General features: G+C 34.8%; 2 pseudogenes; both read left to right on the top strand.

Moving 5' to 3' along the window:
• Positions 1-2,181: 2,181 nt before the first annotated feature.
• On the top strand, positions 2,182-9,571 carry LOC149230625 (phosphatidylinositol 4-kinase gamma 6-like; annotated as a pseudogene).
• Positions 9,572-9,658: 87 nt separating this feature from the next.
• Positions 9,659-11,486, top strand: LOC149230626 (aspartyl protease APCB1-like; annotated as a pseudogene).
• Positions 11,487-19,388: the final 7,902 nt, after the last annotated feature.

A 19,388-nucleotide genomic window follows, 5' to 3' on the forward strand; every position in this document is an offset into this window, starting at 1 on the left:
ATTTGGTTGGTCGGAAGGGACACACACCAGCACAGGCAAAATGGATCAATGCAGAAACATTGCAACGCAATTTCCCTCAGTTGGTGGAGGAAGCAGGGACGCTTCCTGATCTAAACAGGGAGGAATTGGGCAACCAGAAAGGACACAAAAATCAGCAACATCTCACTGATTGGGCAACCAAGAAAAAGCATACTATTTCATTGGAAACATCCAAGAATAGAAAAGAGGGAAACATCTGAAAAACTAGGAAAAAGGAAACATCTAAAATATATTGGCTTTATCTAATTATGCAGTTTGATTTTATCTTTTGTAATAAAGAGAATGATTGCATTGTTTATAAAATGCTCATCTCTTCTTCATAATAAAGTAGTGGTATTGTTTGCAGACCTGTGTTATTCCAGTGTTGTGTCTACAGTCTGTTCTGTTATTCTCTGTTTTTTAATTTTCAGATCTGCAAGTAGATCATGTAGAGTTCTATGTCTTGTAGCAACCTTAGATCTTTGATGTCAAGAGGAACATTGTTTTGAGATAATCTTCTATGTTGTGACTATAATAGGCCTAGGCTCTTCTGCTCTCCAAAAGCCCTCGACATAAACTTACCATAAATAAGCCCCTACTAACATCTCATTTATAGTGACACCTCAAAATAGATTAGGGCTGACCTTTCAAAGTTATGAATACAAGCAGGGCCAACATAAATTCAATTGTTTTTTTGTTGGGACAACTGGATTCAATTCATCAACCAATAATGTTCAACTATGTCTTTTTGTTGGGACAAGTGGGTTCAATTCATCAACAAATAATGTTCTCTTTTTTTCTTGGCAATGTCTGGCTGAATTTTGCTTCCATTTTTACACTATTTTTTGTTCCTGACCTGTTTTTTTGGGTATGAGATGATGGATGATTTGGAGATAACACCTTCAGAATTCTCGAAAGTTGCTTACAACACTGCTCTTCCACTGCCAACTATGACATATCTCAAGATCTTTGATGTCTGCGATATTGTAACCCTCTTCTAGTTTTTTTTTCTAGGTACCAATTCCAAATTGACCTAGAAATCATCCAACAGAGCTGATGAATGAACAAAATCTTCCTTTTTTTTTTAACTTTCGAGAACACAAGGCCCAATTCTAGACTTAGAGAGATATTCATACCTGGAGTATTGTTGATGAAGTTGTTGAAGCTACTGAAAATATTTAGAGAGAGAGATTAGTGTAGTAGAAGCGTAGATAGATGGTGAGTTCTCTTTCATTGCAAAACACTTGTATGTTTTACTATGAAATGTTCATTTCAATTATAATGATGCTCCTCCCTCCTTGGATATTTAAAGTTTGTGATTTTTGGTCTTTGTATAAAGTGTACTTAGTTTTGCATAATAATTTTGGTTAGTGCTCAAGATTTCTCTTTACATATTTCAATATCTGTTTCTGTATAATATCTGTTTATGTTCTGTATTTGATATTTTATGATATGGTTTTTGTTGGGTTTTGTTTGTGGGGAAATTAACACAGGTTGTGGATTTACGACTAATGCACATCCTCCAAATGTAGTGGGTGAAGGTGCTCATGTGGTATGTATGGTTCTATTTATGTTAATTTAAATTAGAAACATCTTGCGTTATTTGTCATTTATTTAAATATTGAGTGCAACACAATGTAGAGAAAGTAGCATGGAGGAAAATTGATGAAACTATTGGAATATCTATGTCAGAAACACTATATTATAATGATTATGTAGAGGTAAGTTCTTTTTTGGTCAATGCACACTATTTTCTATGAAATCCTCTTCATGATGGCCTCTGTTTCATATTCTCATAAGATATTTGCTGTGTATTTAATATTCCTCATAAAATTTGATGGTCTAAATTTAATACATCTCTTTTAATTTGGTGTGCAGGATTCCTTCGATTGGTCATGGATGCCTTTTGGGCTTGTAGAGGAGACAGTCCATGTCTATTATTTCTCTGTTTATTTTGTTTTTGTTATTTTTGTTTCTTTTTGCTATGATTGTTTGTATCTTTTGCTATTGCTTCTTGTTCTTTTATTTTTATAAATTATATAGTTGTTTTTTTGTTGCATTTGTGAGCATGGCCATGCTAATTTGTGGTTTGGTGTTTTGTTTTTTGTGTTTGCTTTCTCTTGCATTTCTTACTTTTGTTTCATGGTTTCCGTTTGGGACTTAATGGACTTAATGGACGGGGAAATTAAGGCAGGTGAAGATATCATTGATGTAATGAGCAAAGGTGGAGGAGGTATGTATGAGAGAATTTATTTGTTTATTGTTACATAATTTTATGGTTCTATGTTGTTTTAATTGAACTCTTTTGGTGCTTCTTATATCATCTGTGTTCATGTAAATATAGGCTGAAGGAAAGCAAATGGAATCTTCGTGTATAAGCAAAACCTGCCTCTAATTGACTAGCATTTGTAGATATTGAAGAAACATTTTTTTTTTCAATCCTAGTTATAAACATATTAGTTTTCATTTACAATTAGGAGGGGGATTGGGCACTTTGTGCCATTGGAGGGTGTGGGTTTCTCATTTGTATTTCAATCTCAACAATTTCATGAAAACATGAGGCATTTGTCCCTCATCTCCATAACATCTCCAACTTTCTTCATCTTACTTAGATGGTTGCTTCATGTTACTTTAGATCCTTCTCCAACTTCTCTTCTTCAGACTTCACCTCTCAATTTTGGATAAGAAGCCAAAAACATCATGGACTCCCTCCATCACCCTATCATAGAGGAATGCATGTTCGACAAGAACTTACCATAGTAAGGCAATAAAATGAGCAGAAGAAATTTTGCCTCCCTAGAATTCTGGGAAAGAGTGTGTCCGACTTTGGTTAGAGACAAGCATGGACTTCAACCTCACTCCAATAACTTCCTTTAGACCTCATCCTACATACATCTTTTTGTTATTCTTCAATCAACTTCAGTAGTGTCTTAATTCACCTTTTTTCACACACAAAGGTCCTGTCTTGGGACAAGGCCTCAGACCACATCCTACGTACATTTTTTTTCTTTCCATTTTTTCATTCAACTTCAATTAGGCCTTAGTCCACCAATTAAGTTTTCTTGAGACCATGCGTCAAAAAACCTAGGAACACAAACTAGATAAAACCAAGACAAGGTCTCTAACAGATGAAAGTGAATCTCAAAAGAAACAAATGCATTAGAAGATTGAACCCATGGCTTTCTCTTCTTTCTCAACACCTTATTTAGTTGGAACTTGCTATGGTTCTTCCATCTTTCCACTCCACACAATAATGGGACTTCTAGCAGCTCATTCTGGCTTCTGAGGGTGAAACAATTTCTGATCTTTCTTTACTGGTTAAGATTCATCATTGTCAAGTGCATGTTTTTTCACCCTAATTGGTCATCCTCCCTAATTGGTTATCCTGGTTGAGGTGAAAGTCCCAAACATATTTACCCTCCCATATCCATAATAGGTGTGACCACTTACTGATGGCCACTTGAGGTGAAAGTCCCAAACATATTTACCCTCCCATATCCATAATAGGTGTGACCACTTACTCATGGCCACTTGTCCAACCCACCCTGGTTTATAATGTTCTCATTACCCTTACCCTTGCCAAATTGCCAGATTAAATCACTTTCTCAAATTTTTCATTGTGCTAGATTAAAAAGCTTTCTCAAATTTTCAAATGTGCCAGATTAAATCACTTGCTCAAATTTTTGCTTTTCCTTATTTCTCATTGAAATTTGCATTTGACTGTTTAAACCATCGTGGTTTAATGAAAGTTGGACCAGGAATTTCCTTTCCTTGGGTGAGGCTTTGTTGCAGGTATTCTCACTTCAATATTTATTGAAAATAACGATGGCAAGGAAATAATCTCTTGAACGAAATAAGAATGTTTCTAGTGTCTATAATTTTATCATTATTTGTACAAGAAAGATCAACTTTATTTGAAGCAATCTGAAGATGTAAAATCCGAAACCTGAGGTTGTGCATTGTGGTTCAACAACCCTGGCTATATTTAGTGAAATCTGGTACCAAATGAAATATGTCATTTACAATATACCTGTTGTTACGAAAACTGTGTCCAAGGTTTGTTTCAAAACACTATCATTGTTGTCATAATGTTTTCACCTTTGCATCGATGATACATATATGTACTTAACCAAGCTTTTTTTGCACTAGTAATTCTTGTGCTGTAGGGTTCCTTTAAATGTTTGAAGCATTGTTCTCCTAGCTAAAATACTTGAATCTGTTTATTAATTGCAAATTTCCTTGTCTGCAGCTACAACATATTTACAGGTTGTTTGTTGTGAGCCTGGCTGTTTGAAGTACTTTAAAAATGTAAAGGCTTGAGAGAACATGTGCAACAGAAATACATGTTTGTTGTGAAGTTTGTGAGTCAATAATTGAAGAAACAGATCAAAAGGTACATGCGATTCATGAAAGGCAAACATGTGTGTGGAGAGGATAAAGCGTCACTTGCTAAATTATCAATACGCATGTTATTGATAATTTTAACAAATTTTTGGTTTGTAATCTGTTTGTTAATTGCAATTCTTTCTTGTATGCAGCTACAACATATGTATAGGTTGTTTGCTGTGACCTGGTTGTTTGAAGTACTTTACAAATGTAAAGGCTTTGAGAGAACATGTGCAACAGAATTACAGCCATGTTTGTTGTGAAGTTTGATTGATTTTCATAGTTCTTCGTTGCATAATTTCCTGGTCTGTTTTATGCTCAAGGATGGAATTTGGTGTTGATAAATTTTGGCTTTCCAAAGAAAGCAGATTATAATTTATGCCTCCCATCAAGGATAGTCCGATACAAACACAAATGGCTGTTGTTGTTCTATATCAGGCACGGGCAGTGCCTTAACAGTGTATTCACACTGGACAAAGAAGACAACGTGCACTCTCTTAAAAAGAAGATGCAGATGGCCTTGAAGCTTGAATGTACCCACTGAAGAAAGTTCTCTCACATTTGGAGACACAGTTGAAGAATGATTTGAGTACCGTAGTGAAGATCCAATCCCTATTCGAGGTGGGCTGTGTGGGGCTTACTATTTCAGAAATTACAGAGTTTTAAGTGTTGCTATCATAAAACCGACAGATGAGGATCCCTTTGCTACCAACAATCCAAAAGCCTTTGTTGGCAATGCTCTGGGGCAACCTGGTTTAAAGAGATGGGTTAGAGTTGGAGAAACAGGTATCAGATAAGTTGCAACATATCTTCTTAGATCATGATCGTTTTGCAAATGTTCGCCCCCACTGTGCTTGTCAAACTAGCGCATTCAATTTTTGATGTAAAGTGACTACAAGTAAGAAAGGAAATAAGAGACGAACTATCAGTAAGATCGCGTATTTTCAGCAGTTTGTCCCACATGATTGTGATGCCAATCAGGGTTGGAATTTGACGGGCATTTTGCCCGTCATAAGTCATTTTGAACGTATTTTACGTTTAAAATTTTTAAACGAACGTTTTTTATGATGGGTTTTGAAATGTACAGAACGTTTTTTTGACGGGTTAATTTTTTGGGAAAACGTTATTACTACTTAATTTTAAACAGCGAAAAAAGGCACTAACACTTTTCATATAGGTGAATCACAATTGAATAGCGAAAAGGCACTCACACTTTTCATATGGGTGAATCACAATTTATCAAGGTTCGTGCACCAACACGTTTCATATGGGTGACTCACAATTTCTCAGGTTTCGTTGGTCAGTTAGTTTGTCTTTTATTATAGGTAAGTGTGTCACAAGGCCCCACAAATTTTATTAGACAATTTTCTATTTTATATATTTTAAATATGTAAGAATAGTGAGTTTAGAAATGAGGACGTCCCAATGGCTGCACCTTTGCCCGAGAGACATGTTAGGTAGGTAAAGAAGCGGAGGACATTAAATTGGAAAGGATGACCTCTTGTTGCAAAGGAGCGTTGAGTGCCAGGTAGCCACTTAAGCATGGCAAAGAGAGTAATGGCAGTTATTCTCAGTGGCCTCGCCTTTTTACTACTTTGTGGCTTGTCTACTTGTTCATTTATGTGTATATTTTTAAAGTTGTTTTTTCGTTGAAAAAAAGGGATTGGTATATGATTATCTTATTATGTATTTATCTATATAATTTATCTACATGTTTGGATAGTTTTCATAGTTTAATGATATACATTTTTATGTATATTAATTTAATAGGTTTTAGGAAGATTTTAGGGCATAGATTGCACTGCAATATAATAGGGTGGAGTGTGTTTCGACTTTGATAATGTGTAGGTCAACTATTGCATTAACAATTGGATGTTACGTGGCACTTATGACTTTGGTTGGAGTGCAACCTTTGCTACCTTTAATCCATGTAGGTATTGTTTTTTAAGTATTTTACCATTTAAAAAATAGGTTTATCAGTGTAAATGTTTGAAATATATTTAAATATTTTATTTTTAAGAATATGTTTATCACTCTAAAAATGTGTTTGTTATTTGTTATTAGTAATTTAGTATTGCAAGGATCTATTTTAAGTTGTGAGTTCTAGAAAACCATTTTCCTCTTATTCTAACTCCCACAACTTAATTTTATAAGTTTGTTTTGAGTTTTGTTTTTCTCAAAAAGCCTTTTCCCTACAAATTTTTCATGAGTATTAACCAACTTAACTTGCTTCGATGGACAATTTTTTAATTAACATTTATAATAATTTATTATTTGAGAAATAGTAGGAACAATGACTAGATAAAATTCATCTGATCTGACTATTAATAAGTTTTAAGTTTAGACAGTTATTAAGCTTCAGTTTAGAGGGTTATTAAACCGAAAGTTTTGTGAGGCAATTCTAAAATGAATGCAAAGGAGAAAGAGAGTTGCCATTAGTTTAACATTCTAAGTTGAAGAGTAAGAATTTTTCAAGTGAAATATTAACAATTTTTAAATTTTCATTTATTTTTTCAATTCTACAAAATCAACATTATATTTACATTTTTCACAGAATGTGGACTATAGCATGTGGCTTTTCCAATTTTTGACTTTTGCACCAGGAACTTCTATTCTACTATCTTAATGCATGGATAGAAGAGTACACCTCGGTACTTGTTCACTTGGAAACAAAGCCAAAATTCCTACAATTGAAAATGTCTGCAAAATTCCTAAGAACTTACCACCATCAATGAAGTAAACATATCTAAGACATGACGTCTATCAACCATATTTTAAAATTTTGAAGATGGTTGACGTCTATCAAGCTTATTTTAAAATTTTGAGGATGGTTGTGAACCCAATCGCATAAAAACATGCTTAAAAATGGTATTTGATTATTTATGACTAACCACCTATAAGGCCCCAAAAAATAAAAATTGTCATGTGAAAGATATACACAAGCCATATATTGTCTTGTTGTTTCTCACTAATAATAAGTAAAATAAATAGTGTGGATTATATTGAGCTAGTTATACATGTCTGATGGAGTAATTGTTTTTAATGTGTTGAGAATATGTTACTGGCCAACACTCATCTATGAAAACTTTCTGAAATATTAAAACACTTAATACAATATGTTGATTTTATTACAAACCCATACCCCACTTGATTTAATGTGATTATGATGGGGGAGAGGACAGGGAGCCTAGATGATAGCCTCATGTAAAATCTACAGTCCTTGAGATGGAAATTTCCTCTCGGATAACTTTTCTGTTCACATTAGTGGAAAAAATCCATTTGTTTTCATTGAAATTGTAACATTTAACAGTGTAATCAAAACCCAAATGGAAAATTGAAAATACTGCAATATGAGCACATTGATTATAATAATGGCAGGTCTGATGTGAGTGGAATAGATTTCCATATTTGCACATAATTGTAATATCTTGTGTTTTGGAGAAGAAATTATATCGTATCAAAAACTGAGTAAAACAAACTTTAGGGTTTAACAAGTCATTAGTTTGTTTTGGTCATGTTTTTTTTCTTATGATAAATATGTGAAAAAATTTAACATATGTGTGTTATTGAAGGGTAATTTTTTAGTTAAAGTTTTATTGGTGAGAAGTTAATTTATTATCAAAACATTGTAGTTGAAGGGCAAAATTTTAAACATAACGTTCCTTGAAGGGAAACATAAAGACCCAAAACATCAAAAAAAAATTATTTGACGGGTAGAGAAGAATCCAAATTCCAACCCTGATGCCAATGACCATGGAACATCTCGTTTCCCCGTGGCTGGTGTACATAGGATTGGAATAGTTTCCGAGTGGTTTACATAGGATTGAAATACGAGATAATAGGATACTTAATACTGACAGACATGCAGAATCTTATTGTGAAGAATAGGAAGATATCCCTGAGTTGGAGGAGAATCCATTGATAATACACATATATCGTGGTCTTTTCCTCCCAAAAAATCTGGAGGATCCTCACGTCGACTGGCAACATTGGCCTCAGGCTTCTATACCCTTCTCAGAGGATGAATTGGAATATATTATTTATCCTTGATGCCATCAAGGATGCAGAAATGTTGAGACGGGAGTTATCCATAGTACGAGATGGTTGTATGAGATTTTGAAATATTGAGTTCCTTGGAATTATCATTTTTGTCCAGAAATTAGCCAGTTTTATCTCCAAATGCAGGTCACAGCACATGATGTGTCTACCATGCTTCGACAAGGGCAGAATACTATCATTCTTCTGATTAATAAGAGGATACACTGTACAGATCGACAATCGCTATATACGATATAGAAATGGAACTACATCAGTTTAATAGTTGCCCTTGATAACGGCGGAAGGGAAATGCTGGACTGTCAAGGTATTTTTATTTTTATTTTTTTTTATCTATCTTCGGTTCTTCATAGCATGGCCAAATTTTTTGCAGGGGCTTCTCGTTTAGTTGTGTTAATATGGTTGCTTGTCCTTTTTGCCATTTGCTTTTGCCTCGGCTTTTAACCAACTTCTTTTCCTCGAAAATTACACTATCGTAGACCTGAGGGGACTTTCTTTTTAATTGGCCAGGACTCAGTATCGTATTGGCGGAGTGTCTTTCTAGTTTTATCCATCTTGAGTTATCTGTTACACTGTTGACATTACAAAACTGTCTGTCAACTAAAGGACAACAATCCATGGTACGAGAGGCTTAAGGGTTTTGATGCTGTGCACTATTATCCTAGAAAAGGCTGTTGAAGCCGGTCTTTGTCTTGCAGAAATCAGTGCAATGATGAGTCATGAGTTTCATGGAGTAGAGGAGGAATCCAGTGAGCTTGAAGAGATTGACATGACTGTTGTTAGTCAAGTAACGTTGGAGGTTGATCAAGAAATGTGTCATTAAATCTGAGGGAGACGATAATCGTTCAGAAGTTCAGAACTTTCTTCCGAAGGGGAGCATTTACCCGAACCATTTTAATTTGATATGGATTATGAAGATGATGAGTATTTCAGTTACATTAACTCTGTTATCAGTGGTTGGGTGAAGGAGTCGTGTGGCAGTTTTACAACAGCCCGGCTTCCATGGGAGGAAATGGTTTTAACAAGTTTCTAAATGTGCCTGACTTCAGTGGAGTTCCAGCATTGTTTCCTCATTTTTCTTTAACAAATTCTGAAAGAAACTATCTGCAAATTCCTCCTGTTTCATATGGGACACCTAGAAATTCTCGAGTTGGTATCAGGTCTCCATGGCTACCACATCAATGCAGCCTGAATTGAAATGTGTGGTCATAATTTCCTTGGCGCCCGTCTCGCACCCCCAGACAACCCAAATGAAGGAAAAACTGTGTGCGCAGCTTTCATGGTTAAAGGAGGAGGTTCAGTTCAGCAGCTGCAGCAGATACCCAATCCAAATCCCAGAGGGCGGGAAACCCAAATGAGGGAAAAACTGTGTGCAGCTTTTATGGTGAGAGGAGGAGGAGACTCAGTTCAGCAGCAGCGGAAGCACAGTAATTATCTAGTTCCAAGGGAGAACAAGGTTTGCCGACATGAATATTTTCTACAATGTTAGGCTTTGTTGAAATGTTTATAGAAATTGTTTCTTCTCAGTAAGAGGAGAGGGCGCGTTTGATTAAGCCCGCTGCTATCTGGCATTGAACGCCTTATTCTGGATTTGATATCAGTCCCAACGAGGATGAGGATGACAGTGAAGTTGGCGTGCATACTCTGTATCTGAAATTTGGGGGCGTTTGTGGAGAGAGACACCATCAGAAATAATGTGTCACCTACAACTTCTACTAGTTCTTCTACTGCTTTTACAATCCAAGACAATGCCCTATCCAGATGGACTTTATTATGTGGCAATGCTCATTGGGAACCCACCAAAGGCCTATCACCTTGATGTTGACACGGAGAGTGATTTGACTTGGATCCAGTGTGATGCTCCTTGCAGAAGTGCCAAGGGACCACAACCTCTGTACAAACCCAGAAAAGCCTATTTGTATCCTGCAGGGAGTCGATGTGTGTGAGATGAGTATGCTGATCATGGATCCTCTAGAGTTCGAACAAATTTTGTTTTCGGATGTGCATATGACCAGCAGGGTTCTTTGCAGTTTCGCCTCCAGTGACAGATGGAGTATTGGGCTTTAGCAGTGCTCAGGTTTGTCTGCCATCAGAATTGGCTAATCAAATTCTGACTAAGAATGAGACAATATTAAGGTTTTACTGACAAATGGCTCTATAGCTCGAATTTTTGTTTGTTTGGATGTGCATATGACCAGCACGGTTCTTTTGCAGTTTTATTTGCAGTGACAGATGGACTATTGGGCTTTAGCAGTGCTCAGGTTAGTCTGCCATCACAATTAGCTAGTCAAAGTCTGATTAAGAATGTAATTGGTCGTTGCATTACTGGAGATGAAAGAGGTGGGGGGTATATGTTCTTTGGCAATGATCTTATACTTGGTGGGGAATGACATGGGTTGCCATGCTTAGCAAGCCTGAAATGAAATTACATCTCGTGCGCAATGCAAATATGAAACTCAGAAACAGACCTCTTGGTGCTAATGACCTAAGAAACAACCTAGGAGGGTGGTTTTTGCTAGTGATAGCTCTTTTACATATCTCAGCAGTTAAAGAGAACCATTTTGGAGGGCGGTTAGTATAGGATATGCCGGATAAAACTTTACCCTTGTGTTGGCGGGCGAGACATAATATCAGGCCTATAGCAGATGTGAACAATTAACCCTGGGTTTTGGGGGCAACCCATGGCCTATTAAGAGACAAAATATCAGGCTTATAGCAGATGTGAACAATTAACTCTGGGTTTTGGGGGCTTATTAAGACCAGACAGTTTGACATTACCCGAGAAGGTTATTTGGTCATCAGTTCTGAAGGCAATGTTTGTCTGGGAGTTCTCAATGGCAGTGAACAATGGTGCCATAAATATAATTGGAGACATCTTTTTGCAAGGACACCTGATTGTTTATGGCAATGCCAAGAATCAGACTGGCTGGGCCCGTGAAGATTGCCACAAGCTACCTAATAAGATCAAGGCTTTCCCCTTTTTTGTGCGTAGAATAATGCAGCAGGAACTGGTTCATGGTTTGTAATGAACGATGCAAAATTTGAACATCTGGTCAAATGCACAAAAGACAGTTGCTAATGTGCAAGTCATATATTTAGTGTTAGTTATATCTTATAGATACATTATTTACAGCCACATTTTCCTATTTTTGAAGATCTGAATATCTATCAAGCTATCAACGAGTCATTTATAAATTATAATGATTGAGGTGCATATTTGTAAGAGAGTCACTGGAATTTTTATATGGTTCAAAATTTGAACATCTGGTCAAATGCTATTAATATCATGTGGTCAAATGCTATTAATATTATATTAAAGACAGTTACTAATGTGCGAGTCATATATTTAGTGTTAGTTATATCTTATAGATACATTATTTACACATTATTTACACATTATTTACAGCCACATTTCCCCTTTTTGAAGATTTGTCGAGTTATCAACGAGTCATTTCTAAATTGTAATGATTGAGGTGCATATTTGTAAGAGGGTTTTATCTTCAAAATTTGAACATCTGGGCAAATGCTATTAATATGATATTAAAAACTTTGTCTCCGTGACCATGGATTTTAGGCATTTGATTGAATATAATTGTTTCTCTAATATTCATACTTATATTTCCAAAATGTTTTTGGGACAACTTTGCAATGCAGTTCATCTTCTTCTTCTTCCTGGCTGTTGGTTAAGTCTATGTTGAAAACTCTTCCTAGTTGGTTGTTCGTTAAGTGTATGTCAAGTCTATGTTAAGTCTAAGTCCTATTTATATTTTGTTAATGCTGGGTTAAGTATATGTAAAGTCTAACTCGGAAATTTGTATTGTACGTGCAGGTGGGCAAATGCTATTAATATGATATTAAAGACGGTTGCTAATGTGCAAGTCATATATTTAGTGTTAGTTATATAATTTTGAACATCTGGGCAAATGCTATTAATATGATATTAAAGATAGTTGCTAATGTGCAAGTCATATATTTAGTGTTAGTTTAGTTATATCTTATATAGATACATTATGGAATGAGTCATTCCTAAATTTCTAAATTTTGTAATGAATGGGGTGCATATTCTAAATTGTGCAAGTCATATATTTAGTGTTAGTTATATCTTATATAAATACATTATGGAATGAGTCATTTCTAAATTTCTAAATTTTGTAATGAATGGGGTGCATATTCTAAATTGTAATGATTGAGGTGCATATTTGTAAGAGAGTCATTGGAATAATTGTAATGATTGAGGTGTATATTCTAAATTGTAATGATTGAGGTGCATTTGTAAGAGGGTCATTGGAATTTTTATTTGTCTTTCATTTAACCAAAATCATCGTTTGTTTGCATTGCATTTATTTATTTGATTGGTTCTAGTCTAAATGTAATTACATTCCAACATATTACTTATTACTTTCTAATATTACTTATTACTTTTCCTGGATGCGGGTGCTTGACAGGTCGGATGGTACGATGGTGGCGTATCAAATGGGCAGGTGTCAGCCCAAGCGCACCACGGGTTATTGCACTGGACGGGCGAGCTGGTCTCGCACAAGCATATTAATGAAGGCATTTACTTCCTCCGTTAACTGTGCTATGGCGCTCCATAAGCTCATCATTCCCACGGCTCCGTCGCAGACCTCTGCAGCCTTATGGATTGCTGCTTTGTGTGTTTCACTGAGCTATTCTGCTAGCGAGCTTCGGCCTGTCATTCCCTTACTCGGCTCAAGAGCATACCATAATCGTTGGGCTCTGGTTCCAGCTTCTTACGGTTCAGTCAGGGTTCTGTTTCCGCTTCACTCTGGGCACTGGACTTGCTGCCATTCCTCTCCATGTATCCGCTCCTTTGACAAGCCTCTGTACATTTCCATGCCGCGTGAACAGCCCAGAATGGGGAGCAGGCGTGGCGGCTCCCGCGGTCGTGCCATCTCTCAGCGGTCCACCCCCATTTCATACTCTTCCTCGGACGCGCTGGAACCTGGTCGTAGCAGTCCCCCTGTCACCAGAAGTGGTAGAGGCAGGGGTCACGGGCGAGTCAGGACTATTGAATGTGAGCATGCTGCCCACCCCACTGTTCGCTACCGCATCTCGTGTTCTTTAGCCAACTCCACCTTCATAGTTTCAGTCACTATTGAAAAATGTGAAGATGTCCGGGGTTCGGGAGCGGCCCATCCTGGAGTTCTTGCAGACCAGAGGACGGTGAATCCGATTGACAATCAGCGCCAGGTCATGGGAGGTCCCTCTATGGTGAATTCGGCAGCCCCTGCAGGTCCAAGTGCGCCAGCTCGAGGAGAACCAACAGGCTCGACGGTTCATCATTCTGACTCTGAGGACTCACTACAATTCGGGTGTAGGGTCGTTGAGGAGCCATACACCTCTGAGGACGACTGATCCCGCCCGGGTCTCCGCTCTTTGCAGTTTCTGAAGTAGGAGCTCGACTCCTTTTTGAATCTCGACGTTAATGCATGTTTCAGGTCTCTGTCAGTCAATGTTTCGTTTATGTCTAGCGTTGTCTAGCTGTGAATGTTTCATTTTAGTTTATGTTCAGCGTTGTTTCGAGTTTTATGTGAAGTCAAAATAGTGCTGGAGGTCTACTATGTACTAAGATCATGATCATTTTTGTAAAATGCCAAATTCATGGCAAGACTTTTCAAGGCTGTGGCCTTGCTGTAACTTTTTTGTATAAATAATAGGAGTAGACTAATTGAGAAAAAAAATATTACTTATTACTTTCTAACATTTATACAAGAAGCGATTTATACACGAAGCGATATTCTGCGATGCATTTTTTTGAATATTATAACTGGGAGGGAAGCGAATTTTTTTTGAATATTATAACTTGGAGGGAAGCAATATTCTGGGATGAATTTTTTTTAATATTATAACTGGGAGGGCACAGATATTGATTATATCAGCTTGATATATAAAATTGTGAACAATACTCTGATTTAATTCCCAGATATTGATTATATCAGTTCGATGCATAAAATTGTGAATAATATTCTGATTCACTCTTTTGTGTATGAATGTTGTGTACTGATTCACTCTTTTGTGTATGAATGTTGTGTACTTTATTTTGTGATTAATGCAATTTTGTGTATGAAGGTTGTGTACTGCAAAAGAAATTTTGTGTACTACAAAAGAATATTGTGACATTAAATTTGGAATTCAATTTTGTGTATGAATGTTGTGTACAATATTCGGTGATTCATGCAAAGAAATTTTGTGTATTCTTTTGTGTACTATAAAAGAATGTTGTGACATTAAATTTGGGATTCAATTTTGTGTACTATATTCTGTGATTATTAATGAAATTTTGTGTATTCTGTGTGTACTGCAAAATAATGTTGTGACATTAAATTAGGGATTCAATTTTGTGTATGAATGTTGTGTACCGTATTCTGTGATTAATACAATTTTGTGTATGAAGGTTGTGTGCTACAATTTTTTTTGTGTAGTTTTCTGTGTACTACAAAAATATGTTGACGTTAAATTTGGGAATCAATTTTTATCTGTTGTGTATGTATGTTGTGTACTACAAAAGAATGTTGTGACATTCAATTTGGGAATCAATGTTTTCGATATACATACAAACTTTCTTTATTGAAATACATATTTTAATGTGGGAATCGACCGTTCCACAGAAGCCCTAGCACCACACATATGAGTAGAACAAGTCAAATTTAGGTCTCCTTTCTTCCTAAAGTGTTATTCTCCACACATGCAAAAGGGGAGAAAAAAAATATTGCCCTAAAATACCAAGAAAAGTTTAATTGACATGAACAATTAATCACAAGAAAGAATCGTATGTGATGTTCATTATAGACATACAATAGGTGAAATCGATCATTAAAAACTTTTTTGGGGCAATGACCAATGTAAAAGTAGATATTGCAAAAAAAGGGTAAAATTAAGCCTTTAATTACAATGTTTTAATTTGTCGTAATGTCTAGCTAATAATATCAAGAAGTCTGATAAGCCATTTATGTGCCTCTTGTGGAAGTAATTTGTGTAGTGTTTGCTAACTGCTCTTGGATCTTCCAAGTCCCCATCTCCAATTCAGCACCAAACTTGGAAAGAGCATATGTAATAGAGTTCAATTCCCTGTAGATATGGGCACATGAAATCAGATCAAAAGAAAGCTTTAACCTCGGAATTTCTTCAAGAAAAAACAACAATTTTAGAGTTCATTTCCCTGTAAATATGAGCACATGAAATCTAATCAAAAGAAAGCTTTAATCTTGGAATTTTTTCAAGAAAAGGCAATAATTTTAGAGTTCATTTCCCTGTAGATATGAGCACATGAAATTTGATCAAAATAAAGCTCTAACCTTGGAATTTCCTCAAGAAAAGGCAACAACACATGAAATCTGATCAAAAGAAAACTTTAACCTCGGAATTTCCTCAAGAAAAGGCAACAATTTTAGAGTTCAATCCCTGTAGATATGAGAACATGAAATCTAATCAAAATAAAGCTTTAACCTTGGAATTTCCTCGAGAAAAGGCAACAATCACTGAGTGTATCTAGTGTATCTAGTCTTCTATGTTCATCCTTTTCAATAGCAAACAAAAAAAACAATTTGAAACTAATTAGCGGTTACTTTAAGTGGTAGTGGTTTTCAAATGAGTATAAAATTGTTTTGTCACCACATCTTCCATTTTAAATTATTGTTTTAATAGTAAGTCTGCATATTAATGTTGTGTAATCAACATATTCAATGTGTAAATGTATTTCAAAATTTTATCATAAATTGTTCCACCACCACATCCTCCATTTTAAGTTCTTGTGATAATAGTAAGTATGCATATTAATGTTGTGTAATCAATATTTTCAATTTAAAAATGCATTTCAAAATTTAATCATAAATTAAAAAACTAAAATTTATTGCTAATTGAAAAATGCTTCATATAACCAAATGAAAAGTATTTATATTATTAATATCACATTGAAATGACATTACTTAAAATAATTGTGTCAAATAGGATGAATATCAATAGTATGGTGTTTTGAATAGAGAAAACCAAAATTATGATGTTTCGAATATTATATGGTTTTATTGTTTTTTTTATCTAAATCAAAATATTGAAACAATGAATTCTTTTTGTCCCTAGTATTGGCTTAATCCCCGATCCATTGCCATTTTTTTTAAATAAGTTTAGTCTTTAATGCAACTACCACAATGTCCCTTGTTCCATATGCATGAATTATATTTCTTATCCCCGATCCATTGCCATTTTTATTTATTTTAAATAAGTTTAGTCTTTAATGCAACTACCACAATCTCCCTTTTGGGGGAAATCTCTATTTGGTCACATCATTGCATTGTACACTATTTTCAAAAATTGTGTTTATCCAACCACAACCTATCAATTTGTTTGTTGGGTCACTATTGTAATGCCTTATCATGTTGCAATTGATAACATGCATTAAATGTAGATTAAAGGATGGTAATGACAAAATATTGAACAAGTTAATACTTTATTGGTGCAAGAAATATGGTTAGATGGTGGATCCACAAGACATCATTAATTTTCAAATATTATGTGTAAACAATTTAACTTAACATAATAATATGAGAAATACACTAACAACTCACTACAAACATTATTATTTTTTTCCATTTTAGATGGAACAACATTCTTGAGAAAGAACTATAACTAGTAAATCATTACTCCTGCAAATTGTTGAAGTGAGTGCTCTCAAGCACTTTGTACTATAAAACTCATTTAAATATGTAGTTTCAAACCTCTAATTAAAACATACTAATAATCCATGAAAATGTCATGATATATAAATCTATATTTCCTCTTAATGCGAATAGTGATTGGAAGATACTCTTATCATCATTATATATCATTATTCCATTGTTTTATCAAAATTTTATTAGAAATATAAACTGTAATTCAATTAATGATAAAAGGATAGCTCCTACAAACATCGTATCCTACCACCTTATACCTATTCACTTTTAACTTTATAACAACAATTTTCATACTTGAATTTTTTAAAATAACCATCAAATTTTAAGATAACAATCAACTTTTTATTTTATAATATTTTATAATATTAACAATAATAGTAAAATACAAACACCCCATCCTACCACCTTATACCTATTCACTTTTAACTTTATACCAACATTTTTAATACTTAAAATTTTTAAGATAACAATCAACTTTTTATTTTAATATTAACACTAATATAAAAAAACAGAATAAGTTAAAGCTACTATTAAATATAATAAAATAAAAATTTTAAGATAACAATCAGCTTTTTATTTTAATATTAACATTAATATAAAAAAATAGATTAAAGCTAATATTAAAATATAATAAAATAAAAAAATAGATTGAAGCAACAATAATTTAAATAAATCCTACTACCTTATACCTATTCACTTTTAATTTTAACAAACAATTTTAATCTTAAAAATTTTAAGATAACAATAAATATAATTGAAGCAACATATAATTTATATAATTATAATCTTATAAGATTGAAATTCAAAGAAACAAGTTTCATAAAATATGATAGGAATTATCACTCACTTTATACATATTCACTTTTACTTTTAATTTTAAAATTTTTATAACACTATTAACATTTTTAATCTCAAAATTTTTATTCTTAATATTAAAATAAATCTCAAAAATTTTAATCTTAGTATTAAAATAAAAAACGTGAATTAATGCAACATATAATTTATATATTTAATCTTATTATGAAAAAAAAATATAATTAATCCTAATAATAAAATAAAAAGGTGAATGGAAACCAACATATAAGTTATAAAATTATTCTTAATATTAAGATAAAATAAAAATTGAAGCAAACATATAATTTATATAATTAATCCTGTGAATTGCAAGAACGCTGGCATTGGAAATGCAATATCCCACCAGCCACCAATAATATTGATCTCCAAATGAGAATATCCCTCGTCTATTTTTGTACATGGGCAACCCCTTCTGGCCCGCCAAGGGTATGGAAAGGAAAGTGTTTTGGACGGCGCACCTCCTCCCTCAGTTCTTTTTGAGAGCATGATACATAATGGTGCAGTTAGTAGCCCATAGATTTGTTTCTCAGTCAAAACATTATGGGGTGCCCCATCTCATATTTGCGAATGTTTATCTGGTCGCGCTCACCACCACCCGCCCGAATCGATCGATGACGAGCTTTGAGATTCACCACGCTGCACTCTAAAATTTTCCCACATGGTCTACATTTAGCGACATCTGACAGTCAAGATTTAGCGAGAGCCAACGGTCAAGATTTGGAGAGATTCGACGACCCAGATCTGCCGAATCCGACAATCCAGATATGCCAGATCTAACGACCCAGATTGGAGGAGATCCAATGACTCAGATTGGACGAGATCTAGTGGCCCAGATCTGCCATATCTAACGGCTTAGATTGGGCGAGATCTGATGGCCCAGATTTACAAGATCCAACAGTCTAGATCTCTAAAAATCTGACGGCCAAGATCTACCAAAATTGGATGGTTCAAATTGACTGAGATTCGACGGCCCAGATTTCTTTAGATCTGACGGTCCAGACCTGCCTAGATCTGACGATCCAGATCTGCCAGATCTAACAGCCCAAATATGCCAGATCTGACAGTCCAGATAACTTATCTAATATAAGTTATCGAAAATGAGTTATAAGCTGATAACTGAGCATCTGATAAGTTCTCAAAATAGAAGTTATCATAAGATTGGGCGACCTATATTAGGTTGGGCGAACCTACCTATGGTTTTCGGTCCATGGTTTTGGACGTGATGGTTTTCGGTCCATGTTATTGGATGCTTCGGCATGTATAAATATGTATTGTAACATTGAAAGGAATATAATGAAAAAGCAAGCTGGTAGTCCCGGTTTTGGGATCCAGGGGAAAATCTCTGTGTATATGTGTTTTATGTGTTATGCTCTCGCATTGTTTATT

The sequence above is a fragment of the Pinus tabuliformis genome, chromosome J (genome assembly GCF_031772625.1).
Source record: "Pinus tabuliformis cultivar Carrire ecotype Pingquan chromosome J, CPIR1, whole genome shotgun sequence".
Lineage (NCBI taxonomy): Eukaryota > Viridiplantae > Streptophyta > Pinopsida > Pinales > Pinaceae > Pinus > Pinus tabuliformis.